We start from the raw sequence: 22,057 nt of genomic DNA, 5'->3' as shown, positions 1-22,057 counted from the left end.
AAAAATGGAAATGCCTTTTTAAAAAGATTGGAAAAAAGTCTAGTCATTTTTCAGACTGATTTATTGTTTAACAGCAAGGTTTTGCCATAATGGTACTAACTTGCTACAGCTTGAGAGGAAATAAAAAAGACAAGTATTTTACTAGCTGAAATGACAACATGCTAAATTATAAAACGTTGGGGGAAAAATTCAGGCAATTTAAATTTCCTGGTAATGGATCTATAATTTATTTGAGGGATCAGAGTATTCTGGGCTATAGACAAATGTATTTTGTGGAAAAAAAATTACACTTTGAGTTTCACCACCCAATTTTAGTGCTCAACTACACTGTTACGTTTTTATAAAGAATAGTTGTTTCTTGATTTTCATGTAGTACCTGTAAGAAACCCTCTTTCTTAGTTTTGAATTCTCTCTTCCTGCCTAGGAGACATTCCATCAGTCTTTTTACCCTCTAGTATTCCTGCTGTCATTTACCTCCAGTTTTTAATTTTTTAAATTAATTTTATTTTTTATTGACGCATAATTGACATACTATTAATTTCAGGCATACAATGTAATGATTTGATATTTGTATATTTTGCAAAATAATCACCACAATAAGACCAGTTAACATTCATCATCGTGCATAGTTACAAAATTTTTAATTTTTTTCTTATGATGAGGACTTTCAAGATCTACTCTCCTAGCTGCTTTCTATCTATAGCTTTTTAAATACTTGGAGTAAGAGTTGTATTTCCCTGCTGAGTCCTGGATGCTGAAAATGCTATAGAAATATTTTTTACAGTATCTAATCTGAATTTCAAATAATACTTTAAGCATTAAGCATTTATTTTCAAAGCATTCTTTAAATATATAAAAAAGATTTTCTTCTGCATGAAACTATTTAAGAAGTACTAATTCAGTGCTTATGCATTTAGAGCACTATTCTAAACTACGAGATACATAAATTAAAGAAATGAGACAGCACTTATTTTCAGAGATAAAACAAAAAAGATTAAATGCCCACAGGTTAAATGCTCACAGATGTGAGAGGAAGTATATATACAGCCCTGAAGCTAGACTGACTAGATTCATATTCTGGCTCTAATGTTATTACTGTATAACCTCAGGCCAGTAATTAACTTTTCTCTGCCTCAGTTTCACCATCTGTAAAATGGGATAATAATAACAATAACCTACTTTATTGGGTTATTTATTTTATTTTATTGGGCTGTTGTGAGGGTTAAATGAATTAACACACAAGCAGAGCAGTTAGATTACTTTCTAGAGCGAAGTTAGCTCCCTATGATTGTTCTTACTGTTACAGGCCTGGTCATTTCAAACTGAATTACTCCTTTTATCTATAGATTAACCATCTAGTTGGAAATGCCAAACATTTAGAAGAGAACAACTAGAAAGCTTTCACAACCTGGAGCAAATCAGTAAATATGGAGAGGATGTGGCATCAAGATGTCATCAGAGCAAAGGAAGCAAGATCCAGTTCAAGAAGATGGTCACAAACAGGTGAGAACTGAGTTTGATCTCAGAGGATAAGAAAAGTGGGTGAAAACTAAGTGTTTAGACAGGTAGACGAGGACAGAAAATATGGCAAAAATAAAGACTCAGATTTTTTAGAACCAGAGGCCCCTTAACACAGTCAGGATGATGTAAAATAACTAAGGACAGAGAGCATGAGCTTTCTGGCTAAAATTCTGAAGCTAGTTGCAGACAGGGCCAGGGAGAAAATCTAAAACTGCGACTTCCAGCCCACTGTTTTGCTTGCTACACCAATATGAGGCAGAATCAGGTCGTGTGGTCCTTTCGTTGGTCCATCTTCCAACGTTGAATTCTTTAAAAAAAATTCTTTTAAAGGGCTCCAGGTAAAACAAGTAAGGAAAAACCAACTCTACACATTTAGGTGATTCCGAAGCATTTTCCTGAGACCTGTACAACTGCTCTTTTATTTCTAAATTTTCCCACAAAGATGGTAGGATTTCCCTTGTTTCAGTTTAAATCATTGCATGTTTTCATTGAGGTAAAGCACACTTACATTCTTTTACTCCTATAATTTGATAATTTATGTTTATCACCTAAAATCTTAATGATAGTCTTCCTGCTTCTTCATATACTCTACCTCCTCCAAACAGACTGAGGGGAAGGTAAAAAAATGCTTTTGTACTTGGTGGATTTACTATCTATTCTTGACAGTTATTAGAACAACTGTAATCTGCTTCTTTTAAATTCAAAGGTTGTTGATTGATTGACTTTTGAAAAGAATGGCCAGGAAGGTTAAAAGTATGTAAAAACCTCATGGTATGGCTTCAGAGTTTGGATTTTGAGATTTATGAAAACTAGGTTAATGGTATTTTTTTAAAAAGAAGCATAGCTTTGCTCTAGAAACATTTCTGGCTTTCTAATAGCTTCTTGGTTCATTTTCTCAGTCTTATTATGATGAGTTTAACAGTTTCTACTATTTTCTTTTCTGAACTTGCTGAAAAACAAGAGAGAAGGCCTCAAGTTTCCCACCACGCTAGATCCTTCTAGAGGCAGAACTGTTCCTACATAACTCAGTTCCCTATTTCTTTCTTGGGGCAGGAGCTCCAAAACCTTCCAAAGAGAAGCTCTCTTAATTGTCCTACTCAGCACATACTTGTCTTAAACCTACTTTTTACTAAAACTTGGCCTTCTTCCAAGTTCAAAAGTTTACAGAATTCCCCCCACTCTTTCAAACCATTTGTTTACACTTTGTATTTGTGAACCTGCTGTTTGAATTTCTGTAATTTTTAAAAAGCTGGCCCGGACAGCAGAGATCAGAGGCTCCTTTGCTGCCAAATGGCTGTAAGCAGTCACTTTGGAACCTCAAGTCAGATGGGCAAAATGGAGAAATGAGTTTAAAACGTGTCATCGGGTAGCAGGTCCTTATGCTGTCTGTTGCGAAAGCAGAGATCTTCATGGTGTTCATCGGGCTAGGTTATCATGGTCTGAGGAAGTGTGCTTGATTGTGGTGAAGACTGTGGAGTCAGACTGCCTGGGTTCAAATCCCAGCTCTGCTGCTGTTTCCAGTGTCTATTGCTACGCAATGACCACCCTGAAGACAATCTTGTATTATTGTTCTCTCTCCTGTTTCTGGGCACTGACTAGGCTCAAGTAGGGTTCCTCTCTAGATCTATCAGGCAATGTGGTCAGTCAGTGACTGGGGTGGGAGTTATCTCAAAGGCTTACTAACTCACGTGTCTGGCAGTTCATCTGGCTGTAGGCTGGGTCCTTGGTTGGCAGAATCAGCCAGAACACGTGTACATGAACTTCCGGGTGGCTTGAGCTTTCTCATAGCACGGCAGCTGAGTTCCAAGGGTGAGTGTCCCAAGAGAGAGCCAGGTGAAAGCTGTAGCTCCTTTTACAAGCTAGAATCAGAAGTCATCACTTCTGCTACATTCTATTACTTAGAATCAAGTCACTAAGTCTAGCCTGTATGCAAGAGGCAGGCAACTAGACTCCATTCCTTAACAGGAAGACTGTCAAAGAATCTGTAGACATGTCTTCAAACCAGTATTCGCCACTTATTAGCTAGAAGAACACTCTATTCTTGGCTTTGCTGGTTTGTAAAACAAGGACAATGAGAGTAATTTACCTCCCAGGTTTTTGTGAAGGTTAAGCAAGAAAAGAACAGTACCTGGTACTCAATATGTTTAAGTTTAGACCATTACCATGCCTTCTGTAGATCAGAACTGATGCTGATGGTGTCATCAATAATGGTACACTGCTGAGCAGATACAGCCTGGGGAATTGCTACCTTTCAATCTCTGTTGGTAGCATTTGACAAATACCATTGCCTGTGGTTCTTATGCCTGTGGGAACAGAATTTCTATACATGGTCTGAATTCTTTGGTTCACCTCATTTCAGTAACAGTTTCCAGATATAGGTCAGTCCATTTAAACCTGGCCCCATTTATGGCAATTAATTTCATTATCAGATGAAGTATTTAGAACCATGAGTAATAATTACTATGCCTACATTGCTTTCACCACCTTTGTCAAGTAATCCTCACCTCACCCAATGAGTAAGTATGGATGAGCACCCTTCCCTCCTCCAGGTTGAGGAAACCAGGACATGGGTCAAGTGACTTGCTCTAAATTCCAAAAGAGACAAGAAGCCAGCTGGAGTGAGAAGCTGGAGGTCCTAATTCTCTGCACCCCTACAGCATGCCTAAATAATGTACAGATTAACACCCATCATTAATCATTACCCAGTGCGAGTCAATGCGCTGAAATTTCTTTCAAACTATCTTTAATTTTCTGTAATAGAGAACTGGCCAGTGTCTATTTGCATAATGTGAAATTAAGTGGGTTAATAGTATTAAAAATCTTCTAAGTAAAGACACACTTTGCCACAATACACTTTTTTCTGTTTAGGTCAAATTAATATTTTCTGATATTCTTGGGTACCCAAACTTTTTATCTAGGGGAGAAGGAACACTCCCACTCTTTGCCAACATTTGCCCCCAGTCGGCCTTCTAGTTGTCATCCCCCAGGTCCCATCCCCACTCCCCGTCTGCCTCCCCAGTTATTTTATTTCTCGTTTGATGTTAGTAATTCCGGGAGTGAAAAAGGTAGCAGGGCGGTGCCTTCCGCGGTGCTGGGAGGGACGCCTCTTCGTCCTCTCTTTCCCACTCCTAGCCCCAACCAGGCCGGCCCCCGGACGCGGAGGCTGCCGCCCGCGCTCACCCGGGGGCGCTGTGCCGCCGGCACCGGGCGGCCGGAGGTGAGTCGGCTGGGAGGCGGCCGCTCCCGGTCCTGCCAGCTCGCGGAGGGGCGAATCCCAGGCTGCGAGGTCGCCGCCCCCGCCCCTCGGCCGGCCCCTCCGCCCGCGGGGGAGAGGGGAGTGGCCGGGCGCCTCCCGCCGCAGCGCAGCCCTCCGCAGCGGCCGCGCACTCTGCAGCCGGACGCGCACGGGAGCCCCGGTCGCGGCGCGTGGAGGCGGTGTGGGAGCGCGGGCGCGCGAGGAGCCGGCAGCCGCGGGGCAGCGTCCGCCAGCAGCGTCCGCCGAGCAGCCGCGCGGGAACCCCGCAGCCTCGCGGAGGGCCCGCGTCCCGGAGCGCCGCCGGAGAGGGACGACGACGAGGAGGCGGAGTGCCGCCTGGCGAGGTAGCGCGAGCGCTTTCCCTCTCTCCCCTGCCTTGCCCTCTCGGTCCTTTGTGCTCGAGGTCTTCCTGGCCCCGCCGCAGCCCGCGGGGCACGGGTCAGCGGGGTCTGCGGTCTCTCCTCGGGGCGAGGCGGCGCTGCGGCGAGAACCGCGCACGGTGGAGGTCGCGCAGGGTGGTCGCGACTCCGCAGTTGCTTCGGGGGAGGATGGGAGAGAAGAGGGCGCTAAACTAAGTTGCTCTTACTTTGCCCCAGCTCAGTACCTGTGGGCACAGTGAAATCCGGCTCTCCCTGGTGTTCACCCACACCCCCTCCATCTCTCTGGCCCACAGCTGTTTCCTGACTCCCTGGTTCTGTGGAAGGACACGGGGTGGCCTCCTCTGGGAAGGAAAGCGGAGGAGAACAATGGGGCGTCCTGGGGAATGGGGTTCAGGTGCGGCGTGCCCCGGCGGCGGAGGGGGGGAGGTGCCCAGGACCCGATGGGGTGCCCAGGACCCGATGGGGCGTACAGCGCGTGCAGCTGCGCTCTGCTCCTTTGTTCCGCCGCAGCGGAGGGGCTGCCCTGGGTCTCGTTTCCTGCCCGGGATGGGATTGATTCACGGTCCCAGGGAGGGGAGGGGAGGGGGCGGGGCTGGAATGGAAACCAGATTGGGAACGGGAGTCCTGGAGGGTGCTTGTTGGGGCTGGGAAGAGGGTTGGGGAGGGGGTGGTGGGAGTGCACTGGAGAGGTGATTACAGACACACAACATTTTGTCCAACGGTTTGCTGTGTGGGTTTCTGGAGTTTATTTGTAATGCTTTGTTCAGGCTGTGGCCGAGCGTTTATTGCTGCAACAAGTTGTGTACTTCCCTGAGTTCTAGGCGCTCCGAATGTTAGTTTGCTGAAATCAAATCTTAATTACAATGGAAGAAGACTTTGTTGTTGTTATGAATCAGGGTATTTGTGTGTGTATATGTGTCTGTGGATCTGTGTTTGTAGCTAGTGGAGGTTGGCTTGAATGGGTAGGAGGCAAATTTTACAGCATTGATTTTGACATAAAATAATTTTTCCGTTGTATTATAGTATAACAATTTTCCAGGAATATTTGAGGGGAAACCACCAGAAAATTAGACGTTGCTGAATAAATGAATCAGATTATGTAACACTGAATTGAAAAACCCTTTACAGTCCCAGAAAACACACCACACATCACTTTTTGGGTTTTGAGTTGAGGAGTCTGTGACTTCTGTGCTTGCACTCGCCTGGTGTGGGTCACCTGGACTAAGAAACAGAACAGTTACCATTATGGTGAATGGGAATTTTTTTTTTTTTTTTTTTTTTTAGGTGGAGGTAGAATTGAATGTAATGTGTTGGGCATATGTTAATTGACCCTTTCCTAGATTGGAATCAAGAAGCCCAAGAGGATTGGCTGACCTCGGGAGTGGAGCCAGCGGGGATTGAATGATGAGTGTGTTTTGAATGGAGTATTCCAAGCAAAACTATTTTGGGAGGAGGCTGACATTTCCAGGCATTCATGGTTTGTGCCTATGGGACACTGGTAGAAGGATCCCAAAGTTGGACTGAAGGTTAGAATTACTGTGGTGATAATTTAGGAGACATTCAGTTATAGTCAGCTGGCTGCAGCAGGGCTGGGAAATGACCCAGAGCTGCTGCTTTGACAAGTCTGAGGGCCCACCGGTAAACCATGCTATTGGCTATTCATTTTAAGACAACCAAGTTTGAAAGCCCCTTAACCTTAGAAGGAGAGTGAGGAACTTACTCCGGGGGAAAAAAATGTTTCCTGCCCACTAAGTGGTAATGGAAAAGAGCTGTACAAGCTACTTGGGAGGGTTTGTTTTTTTCGTGGGGGATGTGGTCAGATTTTCAGGCCAGGCTGAAACGCAGTGGGACTTGTCCTCAGGAGCCATTATGATGTTCAGTTTAAGTGGGATGTTGTCCAGCCGTCAAGCTTTTTGTCGTTATAACTAACATACCGCCTGGCAAAACACTGTGCCATGGGCAGTGAACAGAGTTACTGTTGTCTTGTCATCTTGGACTTCTCGTTTATGTTGTGGATTGTTTTGTAAATTACAGCGCAATTGGACTTCTCCGAAGTACTCGTTGGAATATACATTAACAAAATGCGAAGCCTAAGACTATTACTGCTACTGGAGATACAGATGAGGGGTCCTCTTAAATAGCTGGGCTCTGGCCACAGCCCATCCTGATGGATTCCCCACTGTGTGGTGAGGCGGGCTGCAGACTGCACCCTCTTCACAGGATAGGGTGAATCATCACTTTGTCAAGCCTGGAGTTAAAGGCTGACTCTCTCTGGTTGCTGCACAGTTATGCAAAGCTATGGGGAGCTTTTGACATCAGTGGGGGAGGAGTGGGGTTGGGGGTGGTCCCTGGTCTAGAAGGAATCCTCAAGAGTGTAGGATCCATGTTTTTAACATTTGTCCTCTTTTTGGATGAAATTCTCTCTTCCTCCTCCCTTCTATTTTCAGTAGCTGGACATTTGGATTTTAATTAAGCAACCTAACAATAGTTAGAGCTATCATTTAGTGTTTACCCTGTGCAAAGGGTTTTTACATGCTTTCCTATTAGTCCTCACAACACCTTGATACAGTGGGGATTATCTCCTTTTACAGTTGGAACTGAGGTCCAGGGAGTTTGGTAACTTGCCTCTTACACTCTAGTTGAGTAGGTAACTAGTAAGTGCTGGAGGTGAGATTTGATTCTGATCTCCAGTTCCAAAGCCCACACGGTATGGTATGATACCTTTTAATAATAGGAATGACAACAATTTGTTTTTCTGTTTGATTAGCCCTTTGTAGATTTCAAATCACTTTCACATACATATATTATCATAATTGATTCTTTTTAAAAACCACTGAGATAGGTTTGGAAGGCTGGATTAGTGACGTCACAGCTTTTCAAACTGTGTTGTTCAAAAGCTTTATGCTGTTTGACAGCCTTTGTGAATACACTTTAAGTGAATGAAACTTTATTTTTAAAAAATTAGGCTGCCAACGTTTAAAAGTAAGTTATTTGGGGAAACATTTAAAAGTGGTGGAATGGAATAGAACTTATATTCATTTGATATTTATTGAAATCTATTTTAGTCCTTTTTATCTTTCAACCTTTATTAGAACACTGCGCTTTGCTTCTTTACTGGGACCCACTGTCAGAGTGTCTTTTTAGAAGAGGAACAAGAAGGGAAGGAATGTGATTGTAGAGAGGAAGTGGGACATCAGAATTGGAATCACACATAGCAGCAGGCAGTAGATTTTCCCAGCACATGCTTTTTGTCCTGGCAGTCGCCTTTTACAGAAGACATTCTTCCTTGGGGAAGTGTCAAGGGTCTTTCTTTACAATATCCTCTGAGGTCATCACATTTCTGAGCTCTGTGGAAACACACATTCCACAGGATTTCTGGGCTCATCCTTTCCCTACAGGGGAAGTGAACAAGCTTTGGCATCCACGTGGAAGGGGAATGGAAGTGGTGTCTGTCCTTGGGGTGGACTGGAAAGTGGTGCTGGGCAGGACGCACCTGACCTTGACCCAAGAGTGACCACCAAGTACAGGAGCCGAATGGATTCGAACTCTGGGCGCCATCAGTTGTTTATGGATTTCTCTGAATGCTCCTGGGCAAATGGAAAAGTCAATATTGGATTTTTTGGCTTTGTTTGTTTTGTTCCTAGATAAAACTTTAAAGACTGAAAGTTCCACCTCTACTTGCTTAATTATTTCAAACTAGGACATCATTTGGGGTCTTCAGGGACTGTGGTGTGGGTACAGTAACTTTTGTCTCCTCATGCCATTAAATTCCCATCTCCTGGGTATTTAGAGGGGATGCACACATGTGGTCTACTGAGTTCTACGATCTGAGATGGATAAAGGATGCTCTTATAACTGTTGTAGGTTTCTTTTCACTTGCTAGTGCCTTCATCAGTTCATGTTTTATTAAGCACACAGTTTGATGCAAGGCTATGCATTAAGCAGCAAAGGAAATCCATTGTGCATCAAAGGATGTATGTAGCAGGGCAGCTCAGTGTGCCCGGAGAGTAGATGTTGGTGAGATGAAGAAAATGACTGTGACAGCTGTGGTGACCAAGGCCATGCCAACACATGCTGCTGAGACAAAAGCTGAACACAAACAAGAGCATGAGAGTGGGAGGAAACCGAACACAGTGCCTGCTCCTCCTTTGTCCTCAATTTTATCTCCAACAATCTCTAATGGTTTGAAAGACGTAGGGTCTCTGAACACCTGCCTCTAAAGGTTGGATTGATGGGGATGCTAGGAAGCATCTTGGTGAATTTGCTGTCCGACGAGAGAGCGGAGGATCCTTTATTTGGGGTCCTGAGGATGTATAAAGTACCATTCTTTGGGAGAAGGTGTGGAATATCATGCCTTGCTTCTTTTATCCCCCTGAGTAAGTGTTCTTGGCTGGTCCAGAGCTGGAAGAATTGGTTGACATGCTTCTGAGTTTCTCCTTTTTTGGTTCTCGTGCTTGGCTCGCCTGACTTATTTTCCTCTCCGAAGTGAGGGAGACTTGGTGAAACAAGATTCACCTGCTAGTGAGAAGGTGAGGAGCTTTCTCACCCTCTCCTGGTCACCTCCTTCTGTGCAAGAACCAGATGATCTTCTGGGAGTTTTCAGGGGCTTTGTCTGATCCCTGGTCTCCAGACTTTCTGAGCACAGTATGCTGCTGGGCATCAATTTGGAGCTCAGGGTCTGATCCACACGGATGAAATGGTGGGAGCTGGAACTTAGGGAATAAGACTTTGAACAAGGTGGGGAAGAAAATAATTGGTGTAGAATTTATACTCATCCAAGATAGGCAGTTTTTGAAACTGAGGCCTGGAGATAAGTGAAAATTGACATTCTTCCTTTGCCTGTCAGGTAAACAACAATGCTGAGCTTCTAAAAATACCAGGTACCTGGCTTTCCTTGATAGCATGGAGAGGCCAAGAGGAGACAAGGTCTGTGCTTTCCAGGTACTTTTGAATCAATCCTGTGTGGACTCGTGGTGCTTTGAAATTGCTGAGGTGACTTCATTTTGCTGTGTTAAAATGAAAATGCAATTTAGAATGATACATTGCAAGTTTTAAAACTTGGTTAAAAAAAAGAATTCAGCATTTTAAAGAGACATTAGAAAATTGAATTGAAAGGACAGTGGAACGGAACAGGTTACTCATGATTGGTTTTTTTGTAGCATGTGTGCGTATTATTTGCCTGCTCATTTTCCACTGGTTTCATGAAAGCATTTTCCCGCACACTTCAACTAAAAAAGAAAAAAAAAATCTTAACTGAAAAATTCGTGCAGGCCCCAGTTGCTCTTGCCAGTGGACACCTTCTCTGTCCTCCCTCAGTGCAGCTTCCTTTTACTCTGCGTTACTAGATGCCGAAGTGCTATTTGCAATGTTCAGATTGCAAATATACACAGTTCCTAGCCGATCATTTCTTCCTTGAAAATTTGCATGGCTCGTGTTCTCTTTCTTTTTTTTCCCCTCAGTCCTCATGCGGTCTGCTTCCAGTTGGAATAAGTTGACCACAGTTTTGATCTACCCCTGATGTGGTGAGCCATCTAGGAAAAAGCTCTCACTTGCCCAAGGGTGTTGAGAGGTATTCCTAAAAATATATGAACTGTCACGTTGGGTCAGATTCAGGAATCTGCTTTCTGCAGAAGCAAAATACTAAGTATTCGTGACATTAGAGGAGGGGGCTGGAGTTAGACTTTCTGGCTTTAATAGGTTTGGGGGCTATCCCTTCAACATCTGTAATTGCATAAGCTTTTAAAAACCTCTCATCCATATATTTAAATTCATGTATTCAGATTCTTGTATTGTTAATTTGTATCCTGTATTCTAAACATTTCACACCTACTGTAAAGGTAAGAATTTGACTGTATTGGCATTTTGACTTCAAATGTTGAATTTTGGAATGATAGACTGTTAAGTTGAAAGGGACTTTAGGTCACCATTGTAACCCTTTCATTGTATCTGAGACCTGCTCAGGCTCATAAAGTTAACCCGGGACAGATCTGGGCACTGGCCTCCAAGTCTTTTAACTTCTTGTTCACACAAAATAAATTAAAACAAAAAACAAAAAACTGAAAAACTTCCTGTTCAGTTTTCTTTCTGGGGGACTCTATCTTACTGTCCCCAGACCCATCGAAGTCCAAGCTTAGTGTCCGTTACCTAATAGTCGATCCTCTTTGACTTCATTGTCAGTGCTAATAGCATTCCTCTCATCACCCTGACTTTGGACTTCAGAAGCGTCACCTACTTCTCTATTTTCTGTGATTCTTACATCCATCCAAGCAGTTACAGTGTTTGGTTGATTGTTGCCTCTTTATTTTCAAATCCTTGAGCCTCTATTCTGGTTCAGACTTTAAAAGGCTGGGTTACTAGAATGCAGCATTTCCCAAAGTGGGTTGTTCCATGAAAAGTTAGTCAATGTTAGTGTTAAAAAGGGTTTCATGGCCTTGTTTAAACAACGCTTTAAATAAACTTAAAAAGAAATATGTTTCTCCTTTGCAGAAGGCTGTATCAGGAACTTTTATTTGTAACTGCACTGTGGATCTCGGAGAAAGAGTATAGAGGTGTCCCAACTTGGGTGCCCATTGTCCCATTTTGTGGCGGGATCATTATGTAGATAACAGTGCTGTAGCCACTTCATTGTACCATTTCTAGATCCATCACTGCCTGGCTTTCAATGGGAATATGTATTCTCTGTGAGGCACTCTTGGTTCTCCCCCAAATATGTCAGATTTTGTCTTGTGCTTTTTTACCTTGTTCTCTTGGATCCTTCCTTCACCCTGGAAGCCCCTCTCCACGTGTCACACCTACACATCTCTCACAACCCAGCTTTTCTGAACTTGTAGTGGTTACTATTTCACAGCTTAAAAAAGAGAAAATATTTGAAACAATCAGAATATTGGAAGTAACACTGCACAACTGTAATAGTTAAATGATTGGAATTCACACAAAAGCCATTTTACATATTTGTGTCAGCTGATGTGTCAAACACACATCACATTCTTCTCTCTCCATACAGGTTAACTTGCACGTGTGTTCTCCAAGCATGTGGCTTGTATATATAAAAAAATTTTGCGTTATTGGCATTGCATTGCATTTATATAAAAATTTAGGAAGAACTGACATCTTTATGGTCTCATGGCTTTCCAACTGCAACCTGATTTACCTCTGTGTTTATTTAGATCTTTTATGCCCTTCAGTGAAATTGTACAATTTTATGTGTAAAATTCTTTCACATCATCTGTTAGGTTTGTGCCAAGGTGCTCCGTGGTTTTTGTGGTCATTGTGAATGGAGTTGTTTAACAGATTTCTGATAGATGTCGCTGGTATACAAGAATGGGATTGATTTTGTTGTTTATTGATGGATTCTTTTTTTAAATTAAAAAAATGCTTTATTTTGGAGGGAGGTAATTAGGTTTATTTATTTATTTATTTAAATGGCGGTACGGGGGATTGAACCCAGGACCTCGTTCATGCTAAGCATGTGCTCTACCACTGAGCTATACCTTTCCCCATTGATGGATTCTTGATTTACACTTAAACTCGTGTTTGCTGTGGGAGCCTGAAGTCGGGTGGCTTGTCTGATAAGAGCGTGAAATATGGAAATGGAATAGTTCACATTAAAATTATATAGGACACTTTATATAGTAAGGGGAGGTCATTTTTGGTTCTTTTAATGCATTCATGTATTCATTCATCAAATGTTTGGGTGCCTGGTTTGTGTCAGGCACTGTACTAGGCAATGAGTCTTTAACGAGGACCAGAGCTGTCGTGGTTTCTGCTCTCATGGAATATGAGGGGAGAGAGACATTGCAGAAATGAGCACAGCTGTGTGTGACATGCTTATGAATTGTGATATGTGCTGTGAAAGAAAAGGACAGGAGGCTGTGAGAATAAGAAAGATGGGGAGGGGAGACTTTGCTTGGGTAGGGGGAGAGCCTGTGCAAGGAAATGGGCATCCATGCAGCTGCATGAAGGAAGGGTTGTATTAGAGGAAGAGAAGTTTGGTAGAGCTTTCCTGACAGTGAAAAACCAGCCCAGAAGTGCTGAGGTAGAGTTCTGCTCTTAATGGTAGACTGATGGAAATTTTGGTAATCGGTGACTTAAATCAAGTTTTCCCTTAGATCATCATAACAGTGGTATTTAATAGTGCTTAAGTTATGATGACATAGAAGTATTTATTTTTGGTCAGTATGTTCCCTTTCCTCCCCGAGTGAAACTGCCTGGGTGAAGGAAGCCCTGCCTCTGTGCTGTGGCTTGAACAGGGCTCCTGCACGCCCCCAGCCCCCCTCTGCCTGGGGAGAGCTGCCGTGGTCTTGAGTACTTGCTCGCCACATCCGGGTCCTGGCTCTGCACTTGGCACTACAGGACTGGGGTCTTGCTCCGAGGTCTGGAGAAGCCCTCTCTCCCCTCCTGGGAGGGCTCTGGAGCAGGTCCACCTTTGGCTTTTCCAGTCTCTCAGCCCCCTCTCTTATCTCCCTCTGGCACCTGCTCTAGACAAGCATTGAGGGCTCTGATGTGAGCAGGGTGGGGTGGTAGAGGGATCTAGTCTGAGTCACACACACCTCATTCCACCTAGAATCTCTTCTTATGGGTCATCAAGGCTTTGCACCTGGGGCAAGCACGTCAAAGCCCGGTTCTCTCTTGCCGTGGTCATGGCCATGGCCGTGAGCCCTTGCTCAGTGGGAGGCAGCATGGTGTAATGGTTATGGGCTGGGCTCTGGGGGAAGTACTGGGTTTGAAGGTTGGCTCTTCTGCTCAGTAGCCCGTGTAGCTTTATCTGTCTCTGCCTTTCATCTGCAAAATTTGGGTAATAACAGAGCCTTCTTCTTGGGGTTTTAATAAGGATTAGATGCATGGACACACGTGTGTCCCTAGAATACATAGTGTCAGGCACAGAGCAAGCACTCAGTGGAAATGTAAGTTGCTACTCCTCAGTCCTTCCTGAAAATGGATTCCTGGGCTTCCTCCTCCCCCTCCCCCACCAGATATTCAGATCTGCTTGAATCCAAGCCATGCATATAATTTATGATTTGATACGGAACTCCAGTTACGCCCTTAGAGAATATGTAGGAAGAAAGACAGCAAAGAAATAAACCAAAATGTTGACAGGGATTGTGTTCGTGTAGTAGACCGGGATGACTTACTTTTACACCCCTGTTATTTTCCACATTATCTGTAATCTGGTTATGTTACCTCTGAACTAATAATAATAAGAAATCTAATGAAGAAAGGTAATTAAAGTGGGGCCGAAGAGGGTGGGGCACCCGAGTCTGCTGGCTCTGATGGCCTCGACAGGTGGAGTGGTTTCCCATTTATGCTGATAGTTGCAGGAATGCAACAGTATTTAAAGTCTTCAGCACCAGTATCCCCAAAAGTTAGAAGAGCCGAGGGATGTGGATCCTTGTGAAACTCTTCTTGCTCTGAATGTTTCCTTTTCTGTCATTATTTTCCCTTTTTGTTTCTTGCTGCTCCCTGAGCGGGCCTCTGGCCATCTGCTACTCTCTGTGGTCTCCTCTAACTCCCCTCCCTTTGAAAACCGCTCCTTTCAATACCCCATGTTTCTCCTTTACTTGCTGTCACATAAAAATGATGCGCACATTTCTACAATTCAGAGTGAAGAGTAAATTTTATTTTTAACTGTAAAAATAGATGTGACTTTTCACCCTCAGAGATCTAAATTAAGTTGCCTTTTATTTACTCATACCTTGAGTTAATTGATTAACTTACTACTAACTAATCACTAAAGCCTGGGGGTCTGACTGCCTGAAAGCACTGGGAATCTTGAGGGACTTGGGAAGCAGAAAGGAAGAGAAGACTGAGGGAATGCTGAAGTTGAATTTTTCCTCTTTCTGTATTTTGTTTAGGGTTATCTGTGTTGCTACCATTTTGTTATGTCTCAGAATTTTTAAAGTTTTCCAAACTGGAAGAACAGAATTCTGGAAAATTACCAAAAATACATGTTTAGAAAGGAAACTTTGCCAAATTTGACACATTTCCTCAAAAGCCTGTAGATCTTAATTACTTCTTAAAAAGTTCAGTGAGCTTTCTAGCTTTCCTTTCATGTGCCTCTTTTTGTATAATTGTGAGTGGAGAAATGGGCTTTCCTACTATGTTTGTTTCATCTACAGGACTTTATTTTTAAGCAGTGGCATTCTGTAAGTATCTCAAAATAATACTGACACGGATTTCAAAGAAAGTACGACAGCGATGTCATCTGGCATCAGCAGAGGAGCTGTTTACTTGAGAAATATTGCTAATATTGCTAATTTCAGTGCGATTTCTCAGTTGAATGCAAAATCTCACTGTGGGGATTTAAATTAGGTGATGCTTTCCTCCACCTTATTCCACAATTTATAATGTTTTTCATCTCTATCCACAGATGCCTGATTTGAACGTAACATAAGTATCGATGCATGTTCTTTCTCTGCTGAAAGGAAGTCTAGTTCAGTTACACTAAAGTCTGGATTTGTAGAATGGGTGTAACCAGGAGTTAGTATTTACTTTTCAAAAGGATTCATGAGAGGAATTCTTTAAATTAGAAACAACATGTGTACTTTCGAGTAGGGTAGAAGGTGTAGAAGGTTTGTCTACCCTCTGCTGCCTGTCAGGCTTTATCACGGACCCACTAGGTGTGGACATGACCTTGTATCTTGTCTGTTTTACTTCATCTACACCAATGCATGGAGGAAGGGAAATCTGTTGGATTTAGCTGACTCATGCCAAGGGTACGACCTGAGTGTTTAAGAAATAGTGGTAAAACTGTTGGCCCAACATGAATACCTGCCATTGTTGCTAATTTAAACAGCAAACAGGAAAGTGTAGGTAAGATGCTAAAGGAAACTTTTGCCATTTTACATCCTTAGGGGTGACCTGTTTTGTGCCTCTTGGACTCTGGGATGGAATAGTGGACGGCATCTCTCCTGGGATGGGGGAGGATGCCCCTTCCTCACCTGGTGGTCAGCAAGCCTGTTGGACGCTTGGTGCAGAGATGGCTTCACCTTCTGTGATGCCGTCCCAGCTTTGCACTTGGCCTCTTGGCAGCAGCTTGTGTGTGGTGAGCTTTTCTTGCTAGAACAGTTAATAACTGTGGCAGATGTTGGGAGCCCAGTTCCACAGTCGTGCAGCTGTTTGTGTCCAGTTGGATTTCTTGAAAGAATAAATTTTTAGGCTCTCATGCTGAGGGCTACAAGTAAAATAGGATTTTAGGGGGCAACGCTATTTTTGGGGGGAGTTTGCACTGGGTATTGCCACAGATGTAACATGCAGGTGGTGCGGCAGCCGAAGGGAATGCTGTAGGAAAATTTCCATTTATCCTGAAACCAAGCACCTCAGAAAGTCTCAGGTTACTAGAACTCTCTTTTGGATATTTTGTACTAAAAAATCATCTGAAGAACATTACAGAAAATTGGGAAATTGGAGCTAAAAGTTGGTTCTTGAGTCAGATCACTCTAAAATATCAGCTATGGTCATTTCTGAATATTCTCTCCAAGTTTTCTTTGTGTGCTTTAGAATGCTTGTAATCAGAGTTCATATATTTTCTATATTGCTGCAGGCTTTGAAATAAATTTTACAGTTGTGTATTCCACAGAGTACCATCATTTCCTGAAACATCTCGTTTTATTGGGTGTTTGGGTTGCTTCCACCGCTTTGCTGCTGTAAATAATAATACTGTGATGAACATTGTTGTACATGTGACTTTTTCTATATTTTTGGTGGTTCGTTGGCGGTAGATGTTGAGAATGATCTGATTGGGTCCGAGCTTGTGAACGTTTTGATGTACCCATCTTTAATCAGCAGGGTGATGTGGCGACTGGGTTGGAAAGGGCAGGGAAAGTTGGAATCTGGGATGACTCCCGAGTTTCTGGCTTGTTTGATGCTGGGCATGGTTGGCACCGACAGACCTGAAGGGGTCAGGTTTGATGTGGGATATGGGGCTTCCAGACAGAGAGTGAGGTTCAGCCGACCCTAGGGCTCAGGGGCAAGCTGGGGCCCGAGGCCTGGAGGGAAGGCTCACTGGCATCTCGGTGCGGTGCATGTTGTAGCTATTGTGGGGACCCCTTAGAGGCAGAGTGAGAAGAGAGGGAGGTGGGTGACAGGAGTCCAAGGGATGTTATTTTGTGACAAGTAGATGAAGGAGAAGCACTGAGGAGCATGAGGAGGGATGGGGTGGGAAGAAATGGCCAAATGGCAGCCGGGGCAGGAGAGAGTTTTAAGGAGAGGATGCAGTGGGCAGCCAACAGATGATTTTCTGACATTATGCTCGAAGATGTTTCAGTGGCACGTGCCGAGTAAGCTCTGGGTGCCTAGGAAGGTGGCAGCTGTCAGGGGTGGGGGCTGTGCCAGAGACCTTTGCTGTGGAGGAGGGGAGAAGTAGGATGTTGTACAAGGGGTTACAGCATAGTGCCGCAGACTGTGAGGGCACCCGGAACAGGGGGCCATGGCTGGGTATTGTAAACAACGGAAATACATTGTGTCACAGTTCTGGAGGCTAGAAGTCCAAGATAAGGCGGGAGCAGGATTGGTTTCTTCTGAGGCCTCTCCTTGGCCCACAGATGGCCACCTTCTCACCGAGCCTCTTATGGGTAGACGTCCCTTAGCCTGTGTTGGCTGGGTCTCTGTCTCCTCTTCTTGTAAGGACACGAGCTGTGTTGGATTAGGGCCACCCTAATGGCCTCGTTTGAACTAAATCACCTCTTTAAAGGCCCTGTCTCCAAAGACAGTCCCACTCTGAGTTCCTGGGGGTAGGGCATCAACATAGGAATTTTGAGGGGGTCACAGTTTAGCTCCTAACAGATGGATTCTAGGCCTGATGACACACTTACCCTTTCTCCTTGCTCCGTGCCCTTGGTGTCCAGGTTCTGCAGGGTTTGGGCCTTGGCTTTCTTCTCCTAGAATCACGTCCATTTATTTGTCTTCAGCTCATTCTCAACTATAACTCAGTCTCATGTAGCAAAGTATTCACTCTCTCAGGCATAAAGGTTGTGTCAGGTTAACTTTGGAGTAAAATTTTACTTGATGGTAAGTCTAAACCATTTTGTAATCTTGTCCTCCTGGTTGTGTTTATGTCACTGTTTAAAAAAAAATAGAGGGAACATTGAGTTAGGTCAGGGTTCACTCAAAATTTGTATTTGAGTTTGCCTCATATTTTACAAATTAATGTGCCCTCTCCACCCCTAGAGTTTGGTTTTGGATTCCTTTTTTTCCCCAAGAGCCTATCTTGGTTAAAATAAGACTGAGTGGGTAGCTATCCGGGTAGAGCCTCGGGGCAGAATTATTTGGGTAGGTATGGTAATACTGCCTTTCCCCTCCAGATGTGCTTTTATTTTATTTTTTTTTAATATAAAGCTATACAGACATTAAGGTTATCCTATTTGATGCTGAGGAGGGAGCCTTTACATACATGGTGTTGGTGAGGGAGTTGGGGTCGAATTGTGAGTTTATGTTTAAACTGTGGTTGGTTGCTTTCGGGTTTCTGGTGTATATGCGTTTACATAGTGTTTCTCTCAATAGTCTATTGAAATATATCAGTATAATTTTTCTATGCAAGTTCATATTTTTATTGAAAAAACTTGACTGTCAGATTTCTGAAAGTATACAAGTTATAGAAGATTTCCTGTTGGCTACCTAAAATAGAAGCACCCAGATTTTGCTGGGCAACCTTGAGGGGAACATTTATCTCTGTCGACAATTTTAAAAGAAGTATATGATTTTCAAGTATGAAACTCAAATTTAGTTTTTAATAGTAACTTCTGTGTTTATTCTTTCTGTCTTTAAGAGGCAGGTTATTGGAGTGACATGTGACCTGGTACTCTTGACTCTATGTCTGGCTGTGGGTTTGAAGTGTTATTTTTGTGCATTCTTACATGACTTAGGCATTTCTGACTGTACATTTGGGACAGAATAAATGTGGTAGTTGGATATAGTTTTGAAAAAGCAATCAGATTTTTAGCCTGGTAACATGATAGTACTATTCATTCTTATAATTGTCTAGGCTCATGGAAAACTCTATAAGCTCTTAGTGACCTCCAGATCTGCTGAATTAGTTGGTGTTCTTTTCCTCTATAAAATGTATCAACTGATGCCCATAACACCGTAGACGCCCAAAGTTAGAGGGTTACCCCATAGTGTGCTCTTGAGTTTGCATTCTCACTGGTGCAACACATGCTTATCTGGACTCAGCTGTTTATTCCCAAACCTGTGTTTTCCAGTTGTACTTATTGCTATATTTAATATAATGATTTAAAAATACATGTGCAAAAAGAATTGTTTCTGTAAAAATTCATTTGAACATTTTAAAAACCACCTAATAAGGTTTCTAAGAATGATCACAGCTGAGTTAGTAGTAGCTGAGATAGTTAGAGGTTTTGGGAGATCATAAAATAAAAGTATTTCCACTAATACTGTCAGTCGTTCAGGATAGATAAAGTTATGGTTATGTAAAACCTAAGACTCTTAGTGACTCAAGGCAATAATGCCCACTTGCTGGGATGGCCACTGCAGGTTAGGTGGGCGCTCTGCTCCATGTTGCCCTGGTCCTCACTCTGGGCCACAGTCTAACTGAGCAGTGCCGTCTGGAACGATGCTGATCCGGGCAGCACAGGGAGGTGCTGACGTGAAGCCTTTATGGCTGTACGACTGAAGTCAGCCAAGTGGGGATGTATACCTTCCTGTAAAGGGAGTATTGAGCATTTGTCAGGAGTAATGCCATCTACCCAACATTGCTTCCCAGCTGTCTTTACAAAGACATGAGACCTGGAGGTTGATGCCATGAGGATGGTTTTTAAGAGAAAGACCACAGTGGACTAATATACTTAGAAGGCTTCATCACTACGGCAAATAGATTGGCAAAGAAACATATATTTTTATAGGGTTTATTTAAAATTACATGTTTAGGGATGTATCATTTACTTATGACTTCCAACTTTAACTGACTTAAAAAAAAAAAAAAAAACCAGCTAAACTGTCAAGTCTTTATGCATTTGGATGAGAGAGCCTCTACTTTAGTCCTAAATCCTCCTCTCCGTGTTGCATCCTCCATCAAATTAGTTTCCTACCTATCATGATAGATTCATCTGTTATTTCTCTTACACTTATCCTCTTGTTTCATTTCTGTTAGTTCTACCCTAGTTCTTATTCCTGAATGTCTAGATTTGTGCTCCAACTGGATTCCCTGCTCTTAGCTTGTATGGTGCATTTATGCAAATAGAAAAAGGTGCCCTTTAGGGCAAACACGATTCCACAGGAGCTTGACTTGATGTCAGTCCCCATTTTCCCCCTTGGTTGGCTCACTTATACAGTGCACAAACTGCACAACTGCACGGAGCAATCCTACTCCCTGCTTCTAGTCACTCACACAACATTTCAGACTATTCCCTGATGAAACCTCCTTAAAATGTTTTGTTGTCTCTATCCCTGCTCACAAAATTGTGATGACCCCCTATCATCTATAATAACTGTCCTCAATTTTTTTCCCCATCAGACTATCACCAGTGACTGTTGATCACACTTGCTGCCCTCTGGATGCACCAGCATTCGTCATGACTGCTGCACAGACACAGGAGGGAGGCTGTGGGACGCTTCCCTCTCCTCTCTCACGACCCCTCTGCTCACTCTGTCTTGGCCTCAGCTGACCTTTCCCCTCAGCTTCATGGCCCAACAGGGCTCTACACCAGCTGTCTTCTGTTGCGCATTCTGTCTAGACACTATCTTCTGAACATGTTTGTACTTCAGCTTTAAAGTTCCTTTCTGCTTACCCACATCCTACTCATCCTCAAAAAGAACCCTCCAGATCATGTTTCACCTCTTCAGCCGTCCATCTGTGATCCTCTTGGGCCATGACAGTGGCTCACCTCTGACCCTAAATGGTAGTTTCTGTATTCTTTTTGCGATGAATTTTCTGCCCTGTGTGTACATTTTGCCTTACTAGTTATACTGCTCTTAAGAATTTTTTCCCACCAACTAGAAGGCTCATGACAGGGAAGCCATGAGAGCCATGTCTCTAATTCCTTCTCCCAGTGCCTGTGCATCCTAGGTGCGCAGGTCAGAGCGGTAGGCTGTAAATGGAGGAGACTCCAGCCTGGTTAATCGTATAATTCCGTTCTGGATGGAGGCTGGGGCCGCTTCCTGGCCACAGGATACTGACCTACTTTTCTCTTCTTATCTGTTTGCAAAATATTTGTTGTACTTAGTGTGTTCTCCCTGTCACAACGAATGTTTGTCTCTCCTTTTCATTATGAACTGAATGCTAAAGTGCTAGTTAAATCAGTGGAAACGACAATGGAGAAGAAAAGTTGGTAAGCAGTTTTAATTTCTAAACTCGGGGGCCTTATGGCTATGTCATCTAAAAATAGTTTTTATATCTATCTACCTAACCTGCCTACTGGGAGACGTGGTGAAGGGTAGATTGTAAATTTTAAGTTTTTATGCCTTTTGATTTGATGATTTAGAACATTATAATGTGGCATTTTGATAACCTTTTTTTGTTCTTTTTGTTTTTTTGTTTTTTTTTTGAGGGGGAGAGGTAATTAGGTTTCTTTATTTATTTAATTTGTTTTTAATGGAGTTACTGGGGATTGAACCCAGGACCCTGTGGATGCTAAGCATGAGCTCTACCACTGAGCTATATACCCCCTGCCTTGAAAACCTTTTTTTGGTAAATTACATATAGAAGGAAATACATTTTTTCTTAATCAGCCATTACAATTACAATGTAGTTCACTATTAAATATTTATTTCTTAACCAAAACTTCCCTTGGGAAAATTTATTATATGGCTCTATACATGGTCAAACTGATGAACGGTTGATTTTTGTATAGCTTTACAGGTTAAGTGCAGGCTGCATTCAAGGGAAAGAAATGTGTATGTATGTGTGTTTGGGGGGGCATTTGTATGTATGTATTCTTATGCAAATATA

General features: G+C 43.0%; 1 protein-coding gene across 5 annotated transcripts in view; it reads left to right on the top strand.

Moving 5' to 3' along the window:
* Window positions 1–4,893: 4,893 nt before the first annotated feature.
* Window positions 4,894–22,057, top strand: part of MYO1B (myosin IB) — a 167,619-nt gene continuing 150,455 nt past the window's right edge. For 2 of the 5 annotated variants that reach the window (XM_031452106.2, XM_031452102.2), the window contains exon 1: window positions 4,894–5,121. The gene's annotated coding sequence lies outside the window, so the exon portion shown is untranslated. Of the gene's footprint in view, window positions 5,122–21,343; window positions 21,438–22,057 lie in introns of those variants that run through there. The other 3 variants (XM_031452107.2, XM_031452105.2, XM_010979717.3) reach the window with 2 other exon arrangements.

Source organism: Camelus dromedarius, chromosome 4 (assembly GCF_036321535.1).
Source record: "Camelus dromedarius isolate mCamDro1 chromosome 4, mCamDro1.pat, whole genome shotgun sequence".
Classification (NCBI taxonomy): domain Eukaryota; kingdom Metazoa; phylum Chordata; class Mammalia; order Artiodactyla; family Camelidae; genus Camelus; species Camelus dromedarius.
This window is presented reverse-complemented; position numbering and strand designations above follow the sequence as displayed.